The sequence below is a fragment of the Rutidosis leptorrhynchoides genome, chromosome 1, assembly GCF_046630445.1.
Source record: "Rutidosis leptorrhynchoides isolate AG116_Rl617_1_P2 chromosome 1, CSIRO_AGI_Rlap_v1, whole genome shotgun sequence".
Classification (NCBI taxonomy): domain Eukaryota; kingdom Viridiplantae; phylum Streptophyta; class Magnoliopsida; order Asterales; family Asteraceae; genus Rutidosis; species Rutidosis leptorrhynchoides.
The window spans coordinates 417,657,969-417,677,751 of NC_092333.1; positions in this window are offsets into that span (position 1 = coordinate 417,657,969).

Genomic DNA, 19,783 nt, shown 5'->3' on the forward strand with positions numbered 1-19,783 from the left:
ATCGGGACACGTATACAAGGTTTTGACATATCATATCGACGCATCTATATATATTATTTGGAATCACCATAGACACTATATATGCAGTAATGATCGAGTTCTCTATATAGGGTTGAGGTTGATTCTACAATAATATATATAATTTGAGTTGTGATCGAGTCTGAGACATGTACACGGGTCACGATACGTATTAATTAATTCGAATATTATATATTAAACTATATATGAATGATTGGACTGTTAACTGTGGACTATCGATTGTGGACAAATGATATTGGACAATTAAAATGAATTAAAATACTGATTATAACATATGAAACTAAATAATTCTTCAAGTTTGCCACTTGATTTCATCTTAAACCTCATTTGTATCTTGACGATTACAATCTGCGTTCAAACCTTTCTTAATTCTCGAAAACACCTCCATCGGGAGGATGAATCAACCGCACTTCATCTACGTAAGAAGAGATTGATGCATATAATTATGCACTTGAAAATACTCGGAACTTGAGTAAACGTTTAACACATATTTGTATTAGCTCCTTTGGCGTTGTTATTACCGAAAATCACTTTGCAATCCCCTTTCCAAAGTAACCAATTTTGTCACAGCTTCAACAAATCAATTTCAACTTTTCATTCGAATAAGTCCTATTATAACTTTGATATATACATTTGCCCTTCCTCATTGTACCGAAGAACCTCTTATATTCCACCACATTACCAGCAGACGTACCAGCAACCTCGTTGCACTTTGACTAAAAACTCTCCGACAAATCACTATACTTATCTAATGAAGCCTTATCATGAACTCATCGACATCTTATAACGAGAACTGTCATACCAATTACCGAGAATCAGTAATCAGTACTTTGAAAACTCACAGCATATCTACATCAACAGTTATATGTATAACATTTATCTCTTAGAATTATGATCTTTCATTCTGAAATTCTAAAAAACACTCAGTCTACAAATCAATACTCTGAATGTTGAAAAAGCTGAATGAAGCAGCAGAAACTGTAGACAATCGTAAATGACCTTAATCATCGGAAGTTTGGTGATAAAGAATAGTATGTTGGAAAAGCTCAGAAAAGTTGGAATTGGAAAACGGATTGAGCTAACCATGAAGGAGACCAATGACAAATACAAGGACCAAACCCTATATTCAAAGAATCCAGGTAATTCTGGACCCGTTGAAATCTTTAGTGAATATCTTGCTCCTTACTCTAAACCCTTGCAGACAATAGTTTCTATCATCCTCTGATCTTAGATATTCCGAGATATTATCGTATCTTTTATTATAAATATCCTCCATATTTCTGGAGATATGTTTTGTAACTATTCTTATCTGAAATCATTAATCTCTTCGTGCTATCAGTATTACATCATATAGAAACTGTTAGTTTCTATATTCTGTAACTTTCGAGCTTAAAATATGAATGTTATTGAAGTAATATTGGGAATTGATGCATGAGTTAGTATAATATAATGACACTTGATCAACGTGATTATATTACAGTAAGTCATGCTGAGTTCTAATGGGACGTGATGATTCACAGATCATAACGTCATATGTGCTATGTTACACGACTCTTACGTTCTGTCTAATCTATAAATATATCAAGAACATATTTTTCTTGATAGTCCTATCTTTCCTTGAATTCTGATAATTTAACAAGTCAAATTGTACTATTATCATTTCTTTCTTAGGACATTAACAATATTCATTCTGAAACTCATATCTGTGAATTTTGGACCATTATAAAAGATGCCAAATCGCCAGAAGAAGAAACGAAGGGACAAAGCTCTGAAATAGAAATTCGAGTATAAATCGCAGCAAATAGGAGGGAGTATTAAATGTGGATGACAATGATTATAGGAAACAGAAAGAGGGACAATGAAATATAAGGAGAGATATAAAACCCGATAACAACGCATAAATTACAAACCGTGTATGTCAATGTTTATCGCAACATAAAGACACGGGAGAATTAAAATCACTATAACCCCAAGATCAAAGTAGAAGTAAGCAGATTCCTCGGGTGGAAGTTGGAAAAGGAGAATGATTGTTACGATGGTAAGGATAAGGACAATGATTAGAACTGGATTAAGCATTTCCACAATCTTTTGGATGTATGAACTCAGGAAGAGAGTATGGGAATGGTGAGAATAATAGAACGGAAGAGCTTAATTTATAATGGAAATATTAGACAGAGTAATCGAGGTAGATCACCGTATTTAATTATAGAGATCTTAATTTCCTTACTCGCCGAAGAATCAAATCTTTTAGATTTCGAAGATTTTCTTTAAATTCCTTGAATTCCGGAATTCAACCAAAACAACGTCAAAAGTTAAGACGAACTTTAATTTTTTTTCTTTCTAAATTCAACCATGACTAGTCAAAAGTTATGATGAGACATGTCTTTCTCAATTCATTATTTAGTGATAGCTTTATTCGTACTCTTCGAGTAATCGAATTATTTATTTCCTTATTACCCAATGGTAATAAAACTCTAGTCATCAGCTCACATGTGTCATGAAGACATATTTATTGTCAACCATGACCATCCCAATCAAATTTCGGGACGAAATTTCATTAACGGGTAGGTACTGTGATGACCCGGGAATTTCCGACCAAATTTAAACTTAATCTTTATGTGATCTCGACATGATAAGCAAAGTCTATTTAATTGAATCTTAAAATGTTTGAACTATTTTTTTTATGAATGCATTTGACCTTTGGCTATGCCCGACGATTCACGAACAATTGCTAATAAATATGTGTGTGTGTATATATATATATATATATATATATATATATATATATATATATATATTTAAATATAAATATAAGGTATATATAATGTTTTTAATTAATAATGTATACTATAATCAATTGGAATTAAAAATATAAAATAATAAATAAATTAATTAAGTTAGTTTTAAAATGAATTTATATATAAATATATATGATATTATTATGAACTAATATATGTATATATATGATTAGTAATCATTATTATATTGTAATATATATAATATATATATAAATATTCAATATTCAATAAATATTATCATAGGAATTATAATATAAATAGTAAATATTACAAAACTAATATATTATAATATTAAAATTATTAAATGTAACTAAAAGATAAAATACTCAATACATTAATAATAAAATACAATTATATTGTTATAAATTTTATTATTGTTTATAACATTAAGTGTATTATTGTTACAATTATAATTACTAATTAATAAGAGTAATTATATAATACAAATGTACAAACAAATATATAGATATACAATAAGAAAATATACAGTTATATAGTTAGATATATAAGTAGATATGTATATATACGGTATCTAATATGTATATACAAACATATTATCACGGGTTAAGTTTATATCTTAATCACCTTTACAATTTTGTTTTTTTCTCTTTATCTGCATCTAAATCAAAATCAGGAGCCAACAAATTCGATGGAGTGTAGTTTTCCATTTTTTTATTTAATCTTTTTGGTTGTCTGCTCCAATTAAAAACTGTCCATTTATTTTTTTCTATATCAATCGATCCAATTTATAAAGCAGCCATCCTAAATTCTTTCCACTATCAAATATGAACTACAATTACCTGTAACTACATTTGTTTGATTTAAATTCAGAGAAATTTCAAGAAACAGCTCGTTACTCTCGGGTATTCAACTCGATTGGTCAAAATTCGATTTTTAATCAATTTTCAAAAAGTGTTAATGAGGTTTTGTTAGGAATACTCCAAGTGATCTTTCTGCAAAATATCAAGTTCCAATTCCTAATATCGAGTTCTAATTTCGAAGTCAAACTCTTTGAAATAAAAAGTCAAATTTTGTTCTTCAAACGAATTCGAGTTACTTGTTATGATTCTGTTAAAATTGAAGAGTCAGAAAGATTATACAAACCATTTAAAAACTAATTCGTGTTGTAACATTTGTCTAAAAAGCTTTCAAAATTGAAATCACAATTTTTTTTTTGTTACAAAAAGCCGACGGCAGTAGCAGTGCAGTTCTTATTTTTTTTATGTTTTAATTATTTTTTAATCCATCTATAATTAGGTCTGTATCGTTATTAAATCCTAAAAATGATTTATAATTTGTGGAGAGAAGGGATTTGATCCCTGGTTGAGTACGGTTTTGAGAAGAAAGGGAGATAAAGGGAAACAGATAGAGTATAGATAAATATAACTCAGATGCTATATAATTGAGAAAAACAGAATGGATCAGTTGGTTGGGAGGATGTGTTGGTTTTCGAGAGGTCTCGGGTTCAATCCCTTCTTGGTGCAATTCTTTTTAAATGGGCTTTCTAAGGTAGTTACATTGTTAATTCTATTATTATTATTATTATTATTATTATTATTATTATTATTATTATTATTATTATTATTATTATTATTATTATTATTATTATCATTATTATTATTGTTATTAATCTGATTATTATTAATGATATTATTATTAGAATCATGAAAATTAGTATTGTTATCATTATTATTATTATTATTATTATTATTATTATTATTATTATTATTATTATTATTATTATTATTATTATTATTATTATTATTATTGTTATTAAAAGTATTATAATTAGTATTATCATGTTTAGATTTGTAAGCGTTGGAAACATTATTAATACTATTATTACTACTAATATAAGTATTATGATAAAATTTTCACTTATTATGATTATAAATACAAGTATGAACATTATGATTATTATCACTAACAGATGTGTTATTATTATTATTATTATTAGGATCATTATTATTATCATTATTATGAAGATAATACAAGTTATTTTTATTTTCATTAATATTAAGTATTAGTAACACTCTTATAACTATTAGTATTATAATTGACAATATCAATATTATTATTATTAATATTATCATTTGTAACAAAGTTATAATTATTAGTAAATCGTTAATATCAAAATTAATATTTTTAAACAAATAAATATTTGGTACATAAAATATATTTATGATATATACTATACTTATATTAAAACTTCACATAACTATATATATATAACCTACTAAAATTATTTATATAAACACTTACAAACAACAAATTTTTTTATTTTAAATATAATATTAAACAAGTATATATATGAATATGTTAATATAACTATAAAAATATTAACCATTTGAATGAACATACGAATTAAAAATATATGTTATTAATTTAAAAATAATGTAATTAATAAATTTATATGTATATTCATTCGAATACCATTATGTGTATTAATAAACATACAAATGATATAGGTTCGTGAATCCGAGGCAAACCTTGCATTGTTCAATTGTCCAATGTCGTCTTACGTATTTTTACTACAAAATACAGTACAGTGAGTTTCATTTGCTCATTTTTTAAATGCTTTTGCAATATATATTTTGGGACTGAGAATACATGTGCTGCTTTTATAAATGTTTTACGAAATAGACACAAGTAATCGAAACTACATTATATGGTTGAATTATCGAAATCGAATATGCCCCTTTTTATTAAGTCTGGTAATCTAAGAATTAGGGAACAGACACCCTAATTGACGCGAACTCTAAAGATAGATCTATCGGGCCCAACAAGCCCCATCCAAAGTACCGGATGCTTTAGTACTTCGAAATTTATATCATGTCCGAAGGAGGATCCCGGAATGATGGGGATATTCTTATATGCATATTGTGAATGTCGGTTACCAGTTGTTCAATCCATATGAATGATATTTTTGTCTCTATGCATGGGACGTATATTTATAAGAAATGAAAATCTTGTGGTCTATTAAAATGATGGAAATGTTTATTTATGTTAAACTAATGAACTCACCAACCTTTTGGTTGACACTTGGAAGCATGTTTATTCTCAGGTATGAAAGAAATCTTTCGCTGTGCATTTGCTCATTTTAGAGATATTACTTGGAGTCATTCATGACATATTTCAAAAGACGTTGCATTCAAGTCATCGCGTTCATCAAGATTATTATTAAGTCTATTATAATTAGATATATTATGAAATGGTATGTCTGCCGTCAACTTTTGATGTAATGAAAGATTGACTTTTCAAAAACGAATGCAATGTTTGTAAAATGTATCATATAGAGGTTAAGTACCTCGCGATGTAATCAACTGTTGTGAATCGTTTATAATCAATATGGACTTCGTCTGGATGGATTAGAACGGGTCCTTTCAATATTGACTCATTAAATTCATGATTACATCTGAAGAAAATATATATGTATATATGTTTTCATAAAGATTGTAATTAAAAATTCTTTTGTACAAACTGTTAATGATGAAAATATTTTAATGGGTAGGTAATACCCGAGGAATATTTAAGATTTCACATTAATAAGTTACACTGTACATTCTTCGAATCTGATTCAACGGTCATTTACTATCCTACTTACATCCACAGATATACGAATCCGTTCACCACAAAATAACCATTTTTATCCAATTTCATATTTGGATTTTGATTTATCCAGAATCCAACAAGTGGCATAATAAAGAAAAACATTGGACAAAATACTAATTGTTAGAAACAAACGAATTAACTATGAGAAATTTTGTTAAGAATCCACGCTAACTGTTTCCAGCTAACTGCTCCTACCTAACTGATTACATTTTATTTATCGCAGTTTATTTATCGCAATTTATATTCTCGTAATTTTATTTGTCGTCATTTAATTTTTGTTAATTATTTTACGCACTTTAATCGGGACACGTATACAAGGTTTTGACATATCATATCGACGCATCTATATATATTATTTGGAATAACCATAGACACTCTATATGCAGTAATGCTAGAGTTAGCTATATAGGGTTGAGGTTGATTCTACAATAATATATATAGTTTGAGTTGTGATCGAGTCTGAGACATGTACACGGGTCACGATATGTATTAATTAATTCGAATATTATATATGAATTATTGAATTGTTAACTGTGGACTATCGACTGTGGACTAATAATGTTGAACAATTAAAATGAATTAAAATATTGATTATAACATATGAAACTAAAAACTTCTTCAAGTTTGCCACTTGACTTCATCTTAAACCTCAATTGTATCTTGACGATTACAATCTGCGTTCAAACTCTTTATGATTCTTGAAAGCACCTCAATCGAGAGGATGAATCAACCGCACTTCATCTACAGAAGGAAAGATTTATGCATACAGTTATGCACCTGATAACACCCGAAAACTAAGTAAACGTTTAACACAAAGCTGTGTTAATTCCTTTAGCGTTATTGTTACCGAAAATAACTTTGTAATTCATGTTCGAGATAGCTAGTTTTGTCACAGCTCCAACAAGTCAACTTCGACTTTTCGTTCTAAACAACCTTTCTATAACCTTGATATATATGCGTGCTCTTTTATTGTTACCGGGGAACCTTATATATTCCATCATATTACCAGCAGACGTACCAGCAACCTCGTTGCTCCTTGACTTAAATCTCTCCGACAAATTAGTATATTTATCTATTGAAGTCTCATCATGTACTCATCCGCATCTTGTAACAAGAATTGCCATAACAATTATTGGGAATCAGCAAATATGTATTGTGAGTCTCGCAACGTTTCCACATTAACAGTTATATGTATCCATATAACATTTATCTCTTAAAACTATGATCTTTCATTCTGAAATTCTGAAAAGCACCCAGTCTGTGAATTAATGCTCTGAATTTTGAAAAATTGAATGAAGTAACAAAAACTGTAAACGACCTCAACAGCCAAAAGTTGATGATAAAGAATTGTATGTTGGCAAAGCTCAGAAAAAGTTTGAAACTGAAAAACTGATTGAGCAAACTAAGAAGGAGTCTTTGAACAAATCACAAGGACTAAACTTGTACATTAAGAATTCTGATGATTCTGTTTCTGATGAAATCTTTAGCGAATACCTTGCTTCTGACTCCAAACTCTTGCGGACAAATTTTCTTCACCATCCTTCGATATTAGAAATTCCAAGATATCATCGTATCTTTCATTATAAATATCCTCCATATTTCTAAAGATATTTTCATAACTATTCTTATCTGAAATCATTAATCTCTTCGTGCTATCAGTGTTACATCATATAGAAACTGTTAGTTTCTATATTCCGTAAACTTTCGAGCTTAAAATATAAATGTTATTGAAGTAATGTTCGTAACTGAAGCATGAGTTAGTATAATATAACGACACTTGATCAACGTGATTATATTATAGTAAGTCATGCTGAGTTTCTAATGGAACGTGATAATTCACAGATCATAACGTCATCATGTGCCATGCTACACGACTCTTACATTCGATTTAATCCCTAAACATATCAATAACATATTTTCTTGATAGTTCTATCTTTTCTCTAGAATTCTGGTAATTTAAACAATCAAGATCGTGCTATTACAATTTCTTTCTTAGAACATTAGTCATGTTCATTTGAAACTCACTTGACTTAAAATTGGGGAGAGAAAATAAAAGGATGGAACTACAAAATATAAAAAAAATGAAGAAGGTGGATTTATAGTGAAATATCTGACCGAACAATCAAAACAAATCATCGCATTTAATTAGAGAGATCTTAATTTCCTGATTTATCGAAGAATCAAATCTTTTATAGAATTAGAAGATTTTCTTTAAATTCCTTGAATTCTGGAATTCAACAGTGACTACATCAAAAGTCAAGATGAATCTTTATTTCTCATTTCACTCTTTTATGATAGCTTCATTCGTGCTCTTCGAATAATCGAGTTGTTTTATCCATATTACTCAATAATGATAAAACTCTATTTATCAACTCATATGCGTCATGAAAACATTTTTTATTGTTAGCCATGACCACCTCACTCAAATTTCGGGACGAAATTTCTTTAACGGGTAGGTACTGTGATAACCCAGGAATTTCCGACTAAATTTAAACTTAATCTTTATATAGTTTTGACACGATAAGCAAAGTCTGTAATGTTGATATTTTCAAAAACTTTGAATTGTGTTCATGTAATCAATTACCCTTCGACTATTCCCGACGATTCACGAATAACTATATAAATAGATGCATATAGATATTATTGAAATAATATATGATTAAACTGTTAGAATTAAATATGTAAAATAATATGCGATGTAATGGAAACTATATTTATAAATATATAGATATATATAATTATGTATATAAATATTACTTGTAAATATATAAAGTTATATTAAATCTATTTGTTTAAAAATATATAATATATTTGTTTTAGTAATTAAACTTGCTATTTTAAAACTGTTTATATATAGAATGTGAATATATATTAAAAATAAATGATTTCGAGCTTAATTAATAAACGTCAGTAACACTCGGTTGACGTTTTGTTAGTTTTAATATAGATATAGTACTTGTTCATGAAGGATTGAAATAAAAGTTGAAATGTAAATTGATTACGAAGATCTTAGATTTTTTAAATATATTTTTACCTTTTTAAGTTTGAATATTAGTACTCCGTACATATAAATTGGAACAAAAAATAAATATTTATCGAACCTTTTTGATCAGGTTTCAAACAGTTAATGAGTGAAATAATTAAATAAATTTTATCTAAAAATTTGGGATTTTTAGGAACACTTTTATACGTTAACTGTTTAGCATTGGACACGAAATCATATCCGTGAATAAGTGTCGGCAAAGAAATAGTCTAATTACTCCCGTGACTTATTAACTAATTAGAGTCACTATTTGCTTTTCTTCCTTATCTAATTTTATATATATACTTTGGCATACATAAGATATATAGGATATATATATCATATACTCTAAAAGCTCGATCACCACCGGTACCATCGACCATAACCGCAATCACAATCACCTCCTTCTGCCATCATACACCACCGTGAGCCAACCGTCACCACCTTTAATCACCCTATCATCTTTTCTCTCTCTTTATTGATTTCCTATCGATGAAACCATCCAAAACCAATGAACCGCCATCACCTTCGGCCAGTATCACTTCCACCATCTCCATAACCCACCACTACACCTTCATGTACCACCGTTGACAACTTCCACCGAAGCACAACCACACACTACCATTACTTGCTGTTTGCAACCATCACTATCGACATCATCACCACTTCAATTGCTGCTGCTGTTGTCACTTTAAATCACCATCAATCACCATTCGAAACCTTCTACTGTAAGTTTACAAACCGTCACCTTATACCCATCACCACCCTATCTTTTTCTCTCTCTTCTTTCTCTCTAAATTATGTGATTAAAATCACCTGAAGTCCATCTGTTTACAGCTTAACTGCTGCTACTATAACCCTTTCTTTTTTTTCTCCTGCTCGTATACTTCTGCCATAGTATATGTATCTGCTACAGCGACTGTGATGAGCATACAATGATGATGATAATTCTATATAAATAACGAGGAGAAGATAATAAAATGAGGAAGAAGATGATGATGATATAATGATCATGGTGACGATACAGTGGAGACGTACGATGAGGAGATTAATGAGATGATGAAGATGAGTCAAAACTTGTTTTGATGGTCGCTGCTGTGTTTTCTATTTTGGTTATGCAACGATGACAATGATATAAAAAAGGTAGGGTTTTACAAATTTAATGATGATGATAATTAAAAATATAGATAATGATGGTGTTTGATTTCAATCAAGTAAAGTATCTGATTCCTGTTTCTATTACGTTAACAAACCGAACCCAATTAAGTTTTACAACTTGGGCCTGCTAATTGGACTAGGTATTCTATGATTTGTTGGGCCGTTCAATTAGTTAGACTCATAAGGAAGCTTGGGCCGAAATGATACAAAACAGGGTTAAATGCATATGGGTTACAGAATAGAATTGAAAAGAGGTGATGGAGCCATGGTCTTGGGTGTTGTTGGGGGGAAACAAGAGGTCTAGAGTTCGAGCCCGGTATGAAGCATTTTTTTAAGAAAGCTTGGGAAGGTATATTTGATTACCAAAAATTAGTATTACATATCACTTATTATTATTATTATGATTATAGTAATTATAATTATTATTAACATTGTTAATAATAATATTACTATCATAACTAGTTATTATTATCACTTAGTATTATTATTATTATTATTATTATTATTATTATTATTATTATTATTATTATTATTATTATTATTATTATTATTATTATTATTATTGTTATTGCTATTATTATCCTAATTATTAAATAACTAGTATTAGAATAAGTATTACTAATTTGGTTATATTATTAAGATTATGATTATCATTAATATCGTTATTGTTGATAATATAAATCTTAATGACAAAATAATGATAATTGTATAAATATGAAAGTAGTATATAAAGTTAAGATTATATTAAGATGATGATGGAAAAATCTATTTTTTTAATATTATTATTATCATTATTATTATTAGTAAAATCATTATTTTTAGAATTATTATTATTAGAATACATTATTATTAAAATTAACATTTTTATTAAAAATATTATTTTTTTTGTTAAAGTTATCATTTTATCATTAATATTAAAAGTATCATTTTTAACTCTATTATCATTATTATTATTTTTATCATTTCTAATATTATTTTAGTATTAATATTATTTTAGCAAACAAAAGATATATATACATATGTATACAAAAATGTATTAAAAACATATAACATAACAAAAATTAATATTCTTATTTATTTTAAATATATAAAATATATATCTGAAACATATAGGTATTAATATAAAAATGATATAACTAATAAATTCTTATATATATAAATTTGTTTGATTACCATTATGTGTGTTAATGTAAATATACAAATGATATAGGTTCGTGAATCTAAGGCTAACCTTACATTGTTCAGATTCGTCGTATGAATATTTTTACTACAAAATATCGTAGTGTGAGTTTCATTTGCTCCCTTTTAAATTGCTTTTGCAATATATATTTTTGGACTGAGAATACATGCGCTGCTTTTATGTTTGACGAAATAGACACAAGTACTTAAAATATATTCTACGTTGAGTTGTACCACTTTGCATATCTTCCCTAATAGCTTGGTAACTAATATTTACATGTTAGAAGAACATGTAAGCGCGAATCCTATTGATAGATCTATCAGGTTTGACCACCCCAACCGGACTAGTCGCTCTAGTATCGTAAACGGTTGCATAGTACTTCGTTTTTACTACACTTGGTTTAGTGTAGGGAGATTTCATAATAAAGGGAATATGCCACATTAATTGTTAAGTATGGTTACCGAAGCGCTCAACAACTTATAGAATACTTTTATACACTTGCGAGTGTACATATATTTATAAACGGAAATCTTGTGGTCTATCAAAATTACAGAATTTTATTGTTTTATGATAAACTTATGAACTCGCCAACCTTTTGGTTGACACTTTAAAGCATGTTTATTCTCAGGTATGAAAGAAACCTTCCGCTGTGCATTTGTTCATTTACATGGAGTCATTTATGGCATATAGATGTCAGTTCATCGCGATGGTACCATATGTTATTGTATTCGTTCAGAAGGATTTGGACGGGGTATGACAACGTTTAAAGCATGTTTATTCTCAGGTGATTATTAAGAGCTTTCGATGTTGCATGCTAAATTAAGGACAAGATTTGGAGTCAGCATGCTTGTAATATAATGTTTAAAAACTGCATTCGGGGACTTAAATTGATGTGTAATAATATTGTAAACCATTATGTAATGGTCGTGTGTAAACGCTACATTTTAGATTATCATTACTTGATAATCTACGCTATTCTTTTTAAACCTCTATCGATAAAATAAAGGTTATGGTTTGTTTTAAAATCAAATGCAGTCTTTGAAAAACGCCCCATATAGAGGTCAAACCTCGCAACGAAATCAATTAATATGAAACGTTTATAATCACTATGAACGGGACATTTTAGTTGGTATCCGAGCGTTAGTCTTAGAGAACCAGAAATTTGCATTAGTGTGTCTAACCGTGTTTGATAGGATGCATTAGTGAGTCTGGACTTCGACCGTGTTTACTTTAAAAATGATTGCTTAACAATTTTTATTGGAAACTATATATTTTTACATGTAAATATTATGTGGTATATTACTAATGTGTTAGTTAATGTGTGATAGATGTCTACTTCTTGTACCAATCCCATCGACTCACTTAATAACAATGAAGAGTCGAATGTATATTGGGAAGATTCACAAATTCCGGAAGAAGAAGAGGAACCGGAAGAAGAGGAACCGGAAGAAGAAGAAGAAGAAGAAGAAGAAGAAGAAGAAGAAGAAGAAGAAGAAGAAGAAGAAGAAGAAGAAGAAGAAGAAGAAGAAGAAGAAGAAGAAGAAGAAGAAGAAGAAGAAGAAGAAGAAGAAGAAGAAGAAGAAGAAGAAGAAGAAGAAGAAGAAGAAGAAGAAGAAGAAGAAGAAGAAGAAGAAGAAGAAGAAGAAGGAAGATCCGGAGGAGGAAATAATAAAAATCACAGAAAAACCATTAAATAAAAGAAAATCTTCAACCAATGGACCAAAGTTAAAAATGGTTTGTGGTGTATCCGCTGAGGAGGAAAAATATTGGGAAGATTACCAATTTTCTGATGAATCGGATCCCGATGAGGATTCCGATGAGGTAATAGAAATTACCCCGGCTCAATTTAATAAAGCAAAAGAAAACAATAAGGGAAAAGCTATCAAAGTAGAGAAACCTGACCCTGAACCAGATGAACTATATGTTAATATGAAATACCCTGATGGAATATACCTTAAACACCCATATTTCTTAAACTTTAACTATAACCCGGGAACATCTAAGCGACCGAATTTTTCTAGACCATTTGTGAAAAGGACTGCTCGTATTAGTACGAGACCACCATTTATCCCTAGAAAATTAGCAAAATGAACCGAGTCCGAGGAGGAAGAAATAAGTGAGTTGGAATAAAGTGTTGTAATCCTTTACTTTTACTATGCCGTGTAATATATGTATTGTAGCGTGCTTACACTTTTATGTTATATGTAAAATTGCTTATATTATTTGTTAATTATCCTTTACAAATATAATCTTCGTCTATTTTACAGTATAAAAACATAAAATGGACGTTAAGGATAAACAACCGAATATTTAATAAGACCTACCACGGGATATGATTGATGAAATCTTGTCTAGAGTTGGTCAGGATTCCTCGGCTCAATTGTTTATGGTAAAATTAGTTTGTAAGATGTTTGAAAGACGTTCCAGGCATGCCTTGGTTTATAGGATGCTTTCCTTCGATAGGTGGTGTATATCGCATTGGGGAAACCTTAAGTTACACCATATTTTCTATAAGGTTATGTGTGCGAGAAACCCTAATGCAATTTTCCGTCACGGGTTGAGGGCCTATTTTGACTCCGAATATCCCAATATAGGACTTCATTCATTAAAAAGGGCTTCAAACATGCAACTTAAAGAAGCATGTTACGTTTACGGGATAGTGATGTTCGCTTCTCATCAAATTGAGAAAAAGAACATCGGGTTGCAACTTCTTAATAAAAATTCCCACAGGTGACAGATTCAGTAGTTGGGGTAAGAAATAAGGTTTTTAACTTGTTAAGGCGCTGTTGGATACTACGTAACCCCCGTTCTTTTGACGACGTTACAACGTGTTGCCTTGCCAACGGCCACAACGGTTATTTTCCACATGACCAAGAATGGGAAATAATATTAGTAAAACTCGAGTGCACGACTTGTTTCTGGTCCTCTGAATTACGTGTCTTTATTGCCTTTACTGAACAATTTGCGTTTAACTAGAATTATCTTCACAGCTGCTTTGTATCAAAGTTATTATGTGCTATATTTCAAGCTGTATGTAAAATAGATGTATTGTACGTTTATAAAATATTGTATTAAAATTTGAACGCGAAATATTATTATCAGTTTTTCATGATAGAATTGTAGTAGTTAATTTATATATTAGCTACTAAGTATGAACTTAACGGGTAGGTACTACCCGAATTAAAAATTATAAAACGCTAATATGAAGAAAAGACTTTTATAAATAAGTTCATATTATGCTACGAAATACTATTATCTACTCCTAATATTCTATATGATTAACTAAAATTTTTGGCTATTTTTGAAGGAAATGGCACCGACTACTCGTCAGAACTTGAATATGAGCGAGGAAGAATTCCGTATTTTCCTTGCTGTGAACATAGCCGCAGTACAAGCTGCGATGCAAAACAACAACAATATTTAGAGTCCAGCAATGGAACAAATTCCACAAGAAATCGTGTAGGATGCTCCTACAAGGAATTTACAGCCTGTAAACCCCTTGAGTTCGATGGAACCGAAGGACCAATCGGATTAAAACGATGGACCGAAAAGGTCGAATCGGTGTTTGCCATAAGTAAATGTGCTGAATGAGACAGGGTAAAATACGCTACGCATACCTTCACAGGTACGGCATTAACATGGTGGAATACCTATCTCGAATAGGTGGGACAAGATGCTGCTTACGCGCTACCATGGTCAGCATTCAAACATATGATGACTGAGCAGTACCGTCCCAGAAACGAGGTCAATAAGTTCAAGGTAGAGCTTATAGGATTACGAACGCAAGCATTCGATATTACCACATACGACCGACGATTCACAGAGTTGTGCCTATTGTATCCAAGAGTGTTTGAAGATGAAGAAGAGCAGATCGACGCATTTGTAAAAGGGTTACCAGAAAGGATCCAGGAGGATGTGAGTTCAAACGAGCCCACCTCCATACAAAAGGCAAGTCGAATGGCTCACAAACTCATAAACCAGATTGAAGGAAGAATTAAGGAGCAGGCGGCCGAGGAAGCCAAAATGAAATAGTTCAAGAGAAAGTGGGAAGAAAATAGTGACAAGGGTCACAAATACAACAACAACCACAACCACAATCGCAACATCAATCGCAACAACAACAATCGCAATCCCAACAACAACTACAACAACCGTCCCAAAAATAATAAAAATCGCAACAACAACAAATTCAATAACAACAATGGCAACAAAAATCAGAATATTCCGTGCCAAAGGTGTGAAGGGTACCATTCGACTACTTACTGTTCGAAAACATGTACCAAATGTAATAGAAAGGGTCATGGTGCGATGAAGTGTGAAGTTTACGAACCAGTGGCTAAAGGAAATGCCAACATTATTTGTTATGGATGCGGGAAGAAGGGCCATTTCATAAGTACGTGTCCAAAGCAGGGAAATAATAGTGGGCAAAGCCGTTGAAGAGCCTTTAATATAAATGCGGCAGAAGCACAGGAAGACCCGGAGCTTGTTACGGGTACGTTTCTTATTGACGATAAACCTGCTTATGTTGTATTTGATTCGAGTGCGGATAGAAGCTATATGAGTAGAGATTTTTGTGCTAAATTAAGTTACCCATTAATGCCATTGGATGATAAGTTTTTACTCGAATTAGCAAACGGTAAACTAATTAAAGCAGATAAAATATTTCGGAACCTAAAAATTAAACTAGTTGGCGAAACGTTTAAGATTAACTTAATACCAGTAGAGTTAGAGAGTTTTAACGTGATAATCGGCATGGACTGGTTGAAAAAGGAGAGAGCAGAGGTCGTTTGCTACAAGAATGCGATTCGTATTATGCGCGAAAAGGGAAAACCTTTAATGGTGTACGGAGAAAAGAGCAACGCGAAGTTAAATCTTATTAGTAGATTGAAGGCGCAAAATCTAATAAGAAAAGGTTGCTATGTCATCCTAGCACACGTCGAGAAAGTCACATCTGAAGAAAAGAACATCAGTGATGTTCCCGTCGCAAAAGAATTTCTCGATGTATATCCAAAAGAATTACCAGGACTACCGCCGCACCGATCTATTGAATTTCAAATAGATCTTGTGCCAGGAGCTGCACCAATAGCTCGTGCTCCTTACAGACTGGCACCTAGCGAAATGAAGGAACTACAAAGCCAATTACAAGAACTTTTAGAATGTGGTTTCATTCGACCAAGCACATCACCGTGGGGAGCTCCTATTTTGTTTGTCAAAAAGAAGGATGGTACATTCAGGTTGTGTATCGACTACAGAGAGTTGAACAAACTTACCATCAAGAACCCTTATCCATTACCGAGAATCGATGACTTATTTGATCAACTACAAGGTTCGTCGATTTATTCAAAGATTGATTTACGTTCCGGATATCATCAAATGCGGGTGAAGGAGGATGATATTCCAAAAACTACTTTTAGAACGCGTTACGGTCATTACGAGTTTATGGTTATGCCATTTGGTTTGACTAACGCACCAGCCGTGTTCATGGACCTCATGAACCGAGTGTGCAGATCGTATCTTTACAAGTTTGTCATTGTTTTCATCGATGACATACTTATTTACTCCAAGAATGATCAAGAGCACGAAGAACATTTGAGAATGGTTCTAGAACTATTGAGGAAAGAAAAACTATATGCTAAGTTTTCAAAGTGTGTATTTTGATTGAAAGAAGTTCAATTCCTTGGTCACGTAGTGAACAAAGAAGGTATTCAAGTTGATCCGTCAAAGATTGAAACTGTTGAAAACTGTGAAACCCCAAAAACTCCGAAGCATATACGCCAATTTTTAGGATTGACTGGTTACTACAGAAGATTCATCCAAGATTTTTCCAAAATAGCAAAACCCTTAACTGCATTAATGCATAAAGGGAAGAAATTTGAATGGAAGGATGAGCAAGAGAAAGCATTTCAATTGTTAAAGAAAAAGTTAACTACGGCACCTATATTGTCATTGCCTAAAGTGAATGATGATTTTATGATTTATTGTGATGCTTCAAAGCAAGGTCTCAGTTGTGTTTTAATACAACGAAACAAGGTAATGGCTTATGCGTCTAGACAATTGAAGATTCACGAGCAGAATTATACGACACATGATTTGGAATTAGGAGATATTGTTTTTGCATTAAAGATATTGAGACATTACTTATATGGGGTCAAAGGTACCATATATACCGACCACAAAATTCTCCAACATATATTTGATAAATAACAACTAAACATGAGGCAACGTAAGTGGATTGAGCTGTTAAATGATTACGACTTTGAGATTCGTTACCACCCGGTAAAGGCAAATGTGGTAGCCGATGCCTTGAGTAGAAAGGATAGGGAACCTATTCTAGTAAAAGCTATGAATATAATTATTCATACCAACCTTACTAGTCGAATAAAAGAAGCACAACAAGGGGTTTTAAAAAAAGGAAATTTGAAGAATGAAATACCCAAAGGATCGGAGAAACATCTTAATATTCAGGAAGACGGAACCCGGTATAGGGATGAAAGAATTTGGGTACCAAAATTTGGAGATGCGAGAGAAATGGTACTTAGGAAAGCACATAAAACCAGATATTCAATGCATCCCGGAGTGCGAAAGATGTACCAAGATCTCAAGAAATATTTTTAGTGGCCGGGTATGAAGGCTGATATCGCTACATACGTAGGGGAATGTTTGACTTGTTCTAAAGTCAAAGCTGAACATCAGAAACCATCAGGTCTACTTCAACAACCAGAAATCCCGTAATGAAAATGGGAAAATATTACCATGTATTTCATTACTAAATTGCCAAGGACTGCAAGTGGTTATGATACAATTTGGGTAATAGTCGATCGTCTTACCAAGTCAGCACACTTTCTACCAATGAGGGAAAATGATAAAATAGAGAAGTTGGCACGACTATACTTGAAAGAAGTCATCTCCAGACATGGAAAACCAGTCTCTATTATCTCTGATAGGGATGGCAGATTTGTTTCAAGATTTTGGCAGACGTTAAAACAAACATTAAGGACTCGTCTAGACATGAGTACTGCCTATCATCCAAAAACTAATGGGTAGAGTGAAAGGACGATACAGACACTTGAAGACATGCTAAGAGCATGTGTTATTGATTTTGGAAACGGTTGGGATCGACATCTACCGTTAGCAGAGTTTTCCTACAACAACAGTTACCACTCGAGTATTGATGCGGACCATTCGAGGTACTTTATGGTAGGAAGTACAGGTCTCCGATTTTTTGGAATGAGGTGGGGGATAGACAGATTACGGGTCCAGAAATTATCCAAGAAACTACCGAGAAAATCATTAAAATTCAACAACGATTGAAAACCGCTCAGAATCGACAAAAGAGCTACGCGGGCATTAGAAGAAAAGATATAGAGTTTGAAATTGGTGACATGGTCATGCTTAAGGTATCATCTTGGAGAGGCGTTGTTCGATTTAGTAAACGGGGAAAACTAAACCCGAGATACATTGGGCCATTCAAGATTATTGATCGTGTTAGACCAGTAGCTTATCGACTTGAATTACCTCAACAATTAGCCAGCGTACATAATACCTTTCACGTCTCGAATCTGAAGAAATGCTTAGCTAAATAAGATCTCACTATTCCTTTAGACGAAATTAAGATTAACGAAAAACTACAATTCGTTGAAGAACCCGTCAAAATAATGGATCGTGAGGTTAAAGGACTTAAGCAAAACAAAATACCAATCGTTAAGGTTCGATGGAATGCTCGTAGAGGATCTAAGTTCACCTAGGAGCTTGAAGATCAGATGAAACACCTCCCCGCACTTATTTTCAGATGATGCGACAACACCTCCATCTACTTAAAATTTCGGGACGAAATTTATTTAACGGGTAGGTACTGTAGTGACCCGAACTTTTCCATGATTATATATTATATGAGATCTATATTTACATGATTAAATGTTTCCAACATGTTAAGCAATTAAACTTATTAAGACTTGATTAATTGAAATGAGTTTT